Source organism: Sinohyriopsis cumingii, chromosome 11 (assembly GCF_028554795.1).
Source record: "Sinohyriopsis cumingii isolate HCF-2022 chromosome 11, ASM2855479v2, whole genome shotgun sequence".
NCBI classification, from domain to species: Eukaryota; Metazoa; Mollusca; class Bivalvia; order Unionida; family Unionidae; genus Sinohyriopsis; species Sinohyriopsis cumingii.
The window spans coordinates 66,346,728-66,355,794 of record NC_142971.1 but is presented as its reverse complement, the minus strand read 5'-3'; positions in this window follow the sequence as shown (position 1 = coordinate 66,355,794).

Here is a 9,067-nt window from a genome sequence, read left to right as displayed (position 1 = left end):
TGGAAAATATGAACTTACGGTTCCCGACGAAGAATCCAAGATGGAAATCGATGACTTATGCTGAAACCTGTAGTTTGTTGAAGTCTACAGTTCCTTGTAGAAACAAGAAATATCACTCAGGCTTTGGAAATCCGAATAAATTTTGATAAGAAATGTCATTGTTCAAGAATTTCGTATGAGCATACATATATCTCCAGGAAAAAGGAATTAATCCTTTTGAATCGAGATAATTTGAAATAATTCCAAACGACACAACAGACACTTTCCAGTGTAAGAGCCCAGTTTAGAATATTTCTCTAAAACAATGGTATTCTAAAACGCAGTTTCAAAACTTCCCAAGTTGCGAAATCGAAAATGGGGTCACGTGATCATGTTTATAGTACGTACGACCCTGACGAAAACCAATCATTTTACTCTAAGAAATAAAATGAAAAGATGTTCAAATTTTAAATCACGTAGTCCCATCATAACATTGACAACAAGCAATCATTTTAAAATAAAAATAGAACTTATTTACATGGCTGTTACTAATTTTGAATTAAGGTCGGAGACCAAGTCAGCCTTATATGTTTACTAAAACGAACAGTCAAGGTCAAACTATTTTCTGGAAAAAGTATGAGTTCGTAGAAAACAGAACTACATTATTTTGACATATAATGAAATAAAAAAATAAAATGATTTCAAAACTTAGAAACAATTAAATCAGATATAATTAAAGCAAATATACATAACAAACCGTACTTGTGATTTTTTATTTCGCGACTGATGGCATAAGGTGCACAAATCAATTCGGCCGGAGGATGAGAACAAGTTGAATTTTGCCTGAAAGCAAGGAAGTTAAGGATGCTTTTATAGCTTCTTTTTTGTCAGACAGACGTCAAATTGATGTGCAAATGACAGAACTCCATTCTTGGCACAAATGGTGAAACAAACAGGTAAGTAGTCTCAAATAATTTGCATCGGTTGGTTTTAAATTGATAATTAAATATACATGGGATGTTTCAGTGGCTTCGTGGGTCGTATATATAATTCAGCTAAGGTGTTCAGGACTCTCTGTCTAAAACCTGAAATTAAGATTTAAATCTGAGACATTTAAACAATACCACATTATGAACATTGAGACGGATGGTGCGATGTGTTTTACTTTCTTTTTAATAAATTGTGGGTAATGTAAATAATACTGACATTACGACGATGTCCTCTTCCTGTAAACCAAAGTTCAATTTCTTCTTCGTCTTCTCCTAACATGTCACAGAAGATGATAAGATGTGTCTATCGTAAGTCAGATACTATCCTGACGTCTTCGAAAGGAACGCCTTCCACAAATGAAATGGATTCCCTTTGACTTTCTTGTAGAAATGTATAGGCCGACTGTCACACCACACGATACGTTGTGGTAGAATATCAAACATTTGTGATTTGTATTCGATCAAGCGTGTGACAAATTCGGATCTTCCTGAACTGTTCATTCAAGCAATTAATATGTTAAAGGGATGACTTAGACTCAATGCCTCCCAACTCTGACGATCTAACTTTTCGACAATGACTCGGAGAGCAGAGAAAGAGAAGGAGAAGTAGGAAGATATATAGCCATAAGTATTGTGTAGAGAGGAACATCAACTACACAGTACAATTTATAAATCCGTTAAACATTTAATGTTCGTTCAAAGGCACGCAAAAAATAGATTAAAGAATTAAATATGAAAACACGTAAGACATCAATGACTACGCATATCAATACATCCAGCTGAGCATAAAGAAGTCAATGTATAAAATTCTCGATCAAGGTGTGTCCCATGAAATCTATATACACAACCTGGTGTTCGTCTTCTTTTCTTTACAGAACTGACTGTCGCTAATTTCTCCTTGGGGCCGTCAATTTAATATGTACGCATGGAGGGTGGGTTTAATCCAAATGCATACGCGTGCGTATGGGGCGGGGGTCTACTGATTATGTATGTACGCATAAGAAACGGGTGGGGTGGGGGTGAAACCTCGATAATAATTTGTCTAATGCATAACCTGCTCGACTGGGTTCAGTCGGCGTTTGAATTTTAGCGGATTCTATACAAACTTTAAAGTTACGCAGTTTATTTCATTGATGCAGACAGACATTCAACGTCGGTGGACTATCTGTTTTATTAAACACGTTAATATCATTAATCCTTGATCGTTTCTGCGTGTATTAAAAATATAGGCCGTTCTGTAGAATTCAAGTGGGGAGTGCTTCAAGCATACGTACGAAGGTGGAGGTATGTGTAAAAAAAAAGTACGCATGTGTACAGGGAAGGGGGTATGGGTCAAGCTTTGCCAGGTTTTTGCGTACGTACTAAATCGATGGCCCATTTTGTGTTTGTCATAATTTCTTTCAAGAATTAGTCATCGTATACTGTGGAAATAACAACAGTTTAAAAATCAAAAAATAATTTTGAGTTTGCATTTCACTTGAATTTCTTTGTAAAGGCGGTCGCTTATATTCAAAGGCAGATTCGGAATGTGCTCTTGTAACTTAGTCATTCAAAGCAATTTTTTCCTTTTGTTGAAATAGGCACAAAAACGGAATCTGGTAAAAAGGAGATGTAAATTGTTCAGTTAAAACCTCGATAAATATTACAAAGAGTTTTGTCTTGAATTAATACTTATTGTAATCAATCCTCTTTTAGCAATCATATATCACTGGTTAAAACATCTATGTCATTAAGGATGTCATTGTTCTATGCATTTCACTTGTATGTTAAACTCTTTTTAAATGCGTTCTCTTAGGTCAAGAGGCAAACTACGAATGTTTTCTTCTATAGTATTCATGAGAATCATATAACTCTTGGAACTTCCAAAGGAAAGTAATGACAGCTCGAATGCCATATGGCATCTTCCAGGTTAGACGAGGAGATAAATCCAGCTCTGGGTAACGATTCTGGAGTAGGTCCTTCCAGATATTTACGATTTTCCCTTTGAGCGTCTGTAATATGCTTTCAACGTCACAATAGCCAGGCAAAGCTACGGGTAACACGTATTTTTCTTTGATTGGCATAGTTCGATGAGTTAGTGTTGGTGATATCCACAGTGGTTTACAAGGGCATGGATTAAATCCGTAGTTAGGTACACGCGAGGCATTATTTTTACCAGTAAAATAGAAAGGTCTTGTTATATTTCTTTCAGTAGTAGAGAAGTAAGGTACGCTGACGGCATCGCTTTCAATGTCAGCAGATGAGTGGCAAGACATTGCTGCATCGCTGTGTACGGCACTGATCTGTTCGCAAGTCATAGCATCGTACTCGAGTTCATCATCGAACTTTACTTCTATAGTGAGACTCTCACTCGATCACTGTGTGGAGTTCATCAGTTTCGGTGAAAGTGTTCTGGGCTCAAAATTGCCCATGGGGTCCCTTATCTTTCTAGGTCAGCGTTTGTGCACAGAAGAGAAGTGTTTGTCCTGGAAGTCTTCCTATTTTATACTGAAGAAAGGTACCGTCATTATTTAAGATACTGTATTGTGATCGGTGGAAAGACCAATAAAAAGGTATCGACAACGCAGAGACCATCTGATATGTTGCAGGATAGCTGAATCTGTATAGTCCATAAGGATCGCCACGCCACAACTGAAACACTGTACGTTGCTTACTTGCCCCAAGTAGTCAAATCCTGTTCTATATAATGAGTTGGGAGTGGGAAATCCATTCCTATCCTTATGCCACCTTTTAAACATGTTCAGTCGACTGGTACAATCACAATAGTCAGGCAAGACCACAGAAAATGTATAGTCTTTGAACCTGAAAACCACAGTGGGTCTATCAAATACTTGCTATAACGAGGTCATCATCATTCTAGGTAACTATCTTTAAGCCGTTTTTATACTGGATCTCAACGGGTCCGTATGGTTACGTGTTATGGTTTAGAAGTCGCACTCTTTTTTGGTACACAGTTTGATAAGCATTTTCTAAAGCACAACTGACTCTTTGGTCGTTTTGCAATTTTGTATGGATCTAATGTTGTTACTCAAACGTCTTGATCTTCTCTTTCAGCATCTTGAAGTTCAACCACTTGATTCGATCGATAGTTCATTGTGAGTCTTTTGACTTTGAACTTAGTTTTAATTTCTTACTGCCGGTCTCTTTCTTGGTTTATACAACTGTTGGGGCCACCGCTTTCAAATCTCACAGTGTATTTCGGGTGTTCGTCCGTCCATGTTCCTAAATGACCCATTCGTTGCATGCTTGATTGGTATGAGGACGATGGATGTGCATACAACTGTCGGCGTCGATGTAAAGGTGTCGATTTCCTTAAAGGTCCAAGGCATCATACAATTTTAAACGGGAGTTGGCTGTCCAAATTTATCGGGGTTGTGCAAACTATGTCACTTCTTTGTATTCATCCTGGATAATACTGCACTTTGCGACTATTTTACCCACAAACAGTTGAATTCGATTTTGACCAACGATCCACTTTCATCGTTCTTTTTCAGCTGTATAAAAAGTCTTCTGTAATTCGGTACTGTTCTTTAAGTTGTCTTTGTCTTCTGGAATCTGTCACCAAGAAATGTAGCTGCTAGATTGATATTTTCGATTTAGTAATCCATTGACACTGCCGGATACAAATCCTGGCCTCGAGACACATTCCTTTCGAAATTAATCTGTGGTATGGAAATGCCAGTGTTAACACATTTTTAACAGCTGGTACCCATGATCCAGCGCATGAAACAATCAAAACTTATCCACGTTTCTGTCAAAGCGCGTTCTTGTCTCTGCGGCAAGACCGGCTGGTCTTGATTTCAGCACACGTACGGCATAAAGGTGGCAATGATGGGGCAACACAGGATGTTACAAATTCGTCAGAGGTAACGCTTTGCTCTAATCAAACTTTCGTTGCGACCAAATGTGCTAGCATTGCAGGGTTGCCGGTAGGAAATTGCATATATTTTCACACCCAAGATACAAGTAACACAGATCGATGTATTTGATTTCATCACCGTCGGATTCGTCGTACAACAAGGGTGTTGCATTGCTTCGTCCTCCAAACAAACTTCAAAGGATGGATATCCACTATATCATAACTAAAAATACGTCTAGGTTCTGCATCGATTTTCAAACGTCGATATTAATCTTGTTACCACATTTCTATCATTTCGTATCTTTCTCTTTTTTAACATTATGCATCGTTGGTGTATTTGCTCGTATAACCCTTCCGTGGTGAGAAAGGACGTTTCAGCTATCGTTGTGGAAAACAAGTGTGGCATCAGTGAAATAAACATCACTGGAATACATATATCAGATGAGGGTTTTATAAACACCAGCCATGTACAGAAAGAGTTTAAATTTTCGTTTATCCGCTATTTCTAGTATGTTGTTTCCATTTGTCTTCACGTTCACACAAGTAATAGAGCTCAGCAAAGCTTTGAGGAAGTATCGAAAGCCTAAGAATGAGACAGCACTTACAGATTGCTAGCTTGACATGAACGTCTTTCGCTAGACTACTCCATATGTTTTATTGATGTTGGAAGCTTCCTTCAAAGTATTATTTTTTATAATGGATATGATCCTTACAAACACTCACATACATGAATCATGGGAAGAGATTTAAGTTTTACATGATTTGGCACCGTTAGCGGGTTTTAGTGTTTCTTTAGTAATACGAAAATACCTTAGGAACTTAACATCATTCTTTATAGCAGTGTTAATTCCTTTAAGCGGTCAAGTCCTACTCCAGCTGCTATTGCTGCTTTGGTCTGAAAGTAAATGCTGATGTTGGCGTTAATGTTTTTAAATCTTAAGTTGAACAACTGTTTGTTCTTCTTCGTTCTCATATTGCAAAAAAAAACTCTCCCACTCTTCCTTCTGCTTCTTTCTGAAAGCACAGCGATATGGAAGAGAAGAGTGGAGAGGAAAGGCTATCTGGAATGGATATGCCTCTACGGATCTACAGTGAGAAGAAATTTGAGAAGATCAGTGAAGCGATGTTACTTGTTTTATCCGACCTTTGTGAATAAACCCCAGTTACAGTTTTCATGGCCAACGGGATCACTGGAGAAGAGAGATACTAATCACTTTTCATTTCTTGTGCTTTATGTTTAGTGTGTGTTTGTGTATGTCTCTGTTTTTTTCCCCACAAAACACGTAACTCCTTCCTTTGTGAGAGACGATATAGTAGTGTGTCTATAAACACTTTTTACCCCTGTGTGATTGCATGTTTGTGTTTATGCAAGTATAGCGTGTGTGTGTGTGTGTGTGTAGACTCAAACCCTTTTGTTACAGCATGTTTATGTGTGTATGTATATATTTATAGTACTGTGTATAAACACTTCTACCGGTTTTGTTGGATATTAGGAGTGTGCTTGGATAGTAACAAAGAAGCAGTTGACGGATGTATGGTGTGTAGTGGATAGTAATTATAAAGTAGCTGCTGGATAGAATATGTGATATGTTGGATTGTAATGAAACAGAGACTGCTAGAATAGTATCAGTAGTCTGAACTGGATTGCAATCAAATGCAGGTTAGTAGATAGGGTATTTAGTGTGTGGAGGATAGTAGAAGAAAATGTTAACATTACTATTCCCGTTTGTTCATATAAAACTTTTGACCCTACACGTTTTTTACCCTTTAAACACTATTGATGCTATACACATTTCGATCCTACCGACAGTTTTGACCTATAAACGCTTGACTTCATAATGCCATCCCCATGTTAAATCTATGGACAATGTTAACATAGGATTTCCTGTATGACCATATTCCGCTTCCGTATGTAAACCCATGGGCTAATATTAATTCCGTTAGAACTAACATAACCCCATATAAAAAATTAAATGCCGTTGCGTACCTATTCGTGCCTTGTTCTGCCACATTGTCTCGCTTAGCTTTACTTCGCCTTGCCTCGCCTCACCTTGCTTAGCTTCGCGCTGTGTTCGTTCGCATAACCTTGCCTTGTTTAGCTTCAACTTAATTCACATCCCTTTGCTTATTTTTGTTTGGGCTTACCTCACCCCACGTCTTCTGACTATGCTAAGAATTTTTCTTGTTTTGCTATGGTTTGACTTTCCTCGCCTGCCTTTTGCATTGTCTAGCTTAATATCACCATGCCTCATTCGCCTTGCCTTGTTTTGTCTTATTTCATCTCATATTGCCTCGCCTTGCATTGCGTCTTCTCACCTTATCCCGTCTCGCTTAGCCTTACCTCACATAGCCTAACCTAGTCTTTCCTTGCCTACCCTCGCCTCACCTCGTTAGCCTCGCTTTAAATGATGGTCACCTTTTGTGCCAATACGACAGATATATTTTGATATCATCATCTGTATGCATGCGAATTATGCTATCTCTGTTTTAAAAAAGTTCATCTTTGAGGATACGATTTATACAGCTTTTCATTAGAGTTAGATACCATTAAATATTAAAAATCTTGTTTGTAAGTGCTTGTAAAGATTCGATTCATGTGTTACTAGCAATAGCCACATACGCTTCTTGTAAAGATTCTATTCATGTGTTACTAGCAATAGCCACATACGCTTCCTGTAAAGATTCTATTCATGTGTTACTAGCAATAGCCACATACGCTTCTTTTCATGCCGTATTTATCACATACGCCAAGTGTCTTTTGGTAACGGTGAATCGAGCAACTTACGAATCCAATTTTTATTTTAACTGATAACAGCTTTTCCTGAATCTTCTTTTTTAATTTGGAGGAACAGAGAATCAGTCCTCTTTTAAAAGCCAGAATGCCACCGTTCATCATAAATATCACCATTCTTCCAATCATACTAAAGTTTGGAAGGAAGAAATGATTTTCTTAAAAAGCTATCCGACTCAAACTGTTCTTTGAAATAATCTAGATATTTAAACAACATTCATATATTCAGTTTAGAATTAAGAGGTGCTATCCTTTAATTCAGTCAACGAAGTCGCCCATAATTCCGATCTTGTTCCGGAGTTTTCCAAAAGTAGTGATGTCATACGTTCGACAAATTCAGTTAGAGGCTAATCTAATAATAATAATAATAACATTTGCACGCGGCGCATAAAGCGATTCGATACGGATTGCAGATAGGCAGGCCCGCTTTTTAGAAGCGGATCTGAAAAGAAAAAGCGTATATTAGATACAAATAAGACTCGGATGAATATTGGTGATCAGCTTGGATTAGTAAAGAAAATACACTGAAGGGCGAACTTAGCCTGAAGACAATCTGACACATCGTGTTGTTATCTCCTCGTTTTTACAACGGTGACGTAATCAAATTTTGTGTGCCAGCTTTCGACTGAAATCGGTTCAGCCACGGATGTTTCTGATAAAAATCGGATTAATTCGTACACATGTGAAAAATGGTGAGGTTTCTCGGTTCGAGGGAGAAATTACATGGTCCATAATGTGATGAAACGTTGATATCATCTGGTTTTATTGGAACCCAGCGATGTTTAGGACCAATATCTTTCAAGGTTCGGTATCGTTAAAATAATTGGCATATATGACTTTTTGTAAGCAATGGCACGGCGACATAGGTTATCAATTTTGTCGTGAAATTATTGTTTTATTATGGTGCACAAACTAAGACCAATCATTGTTTTTAAAGAGGCGGTGATTGTTTAATTTATAAGATCGATTAAAGGAAACATAAAAAATTATTTTGGAAACTACCCTCTGAACTGCAGTAATTGGTTGGTAGCTTCACATTGTTGTGGTGTACCATGGGAAAAAAGTACGGAGATTCTATATTTTTATGAACGAAAGAAGATGATAGTTATATGTGATGCAGTTGTCATCGATTTTGAGCTTACCCCCATCCCATCCCACACACAACCCTCCCCAAAACAAAGCAAGTAACAATATTAATATTTGTTCATTTTGATGACGGTCATCGCAGCCAGCCAAACAATCTGCATGTATAATGCAGTACAACAGAAGGGGATGTATTACTAGGATATATACATTTAGCCTTAATTGTCAAAAGTTGGCTCACTTTCTGAAAAAGCCACAAACTAAGTTCTATAACTGAACGTAACATATTAACCTTTACAAAAGAGGTAACCATAACGCTTTGTCACACCATGATCTTGCATGATTCTCGCCGCTCATACTCCGTCA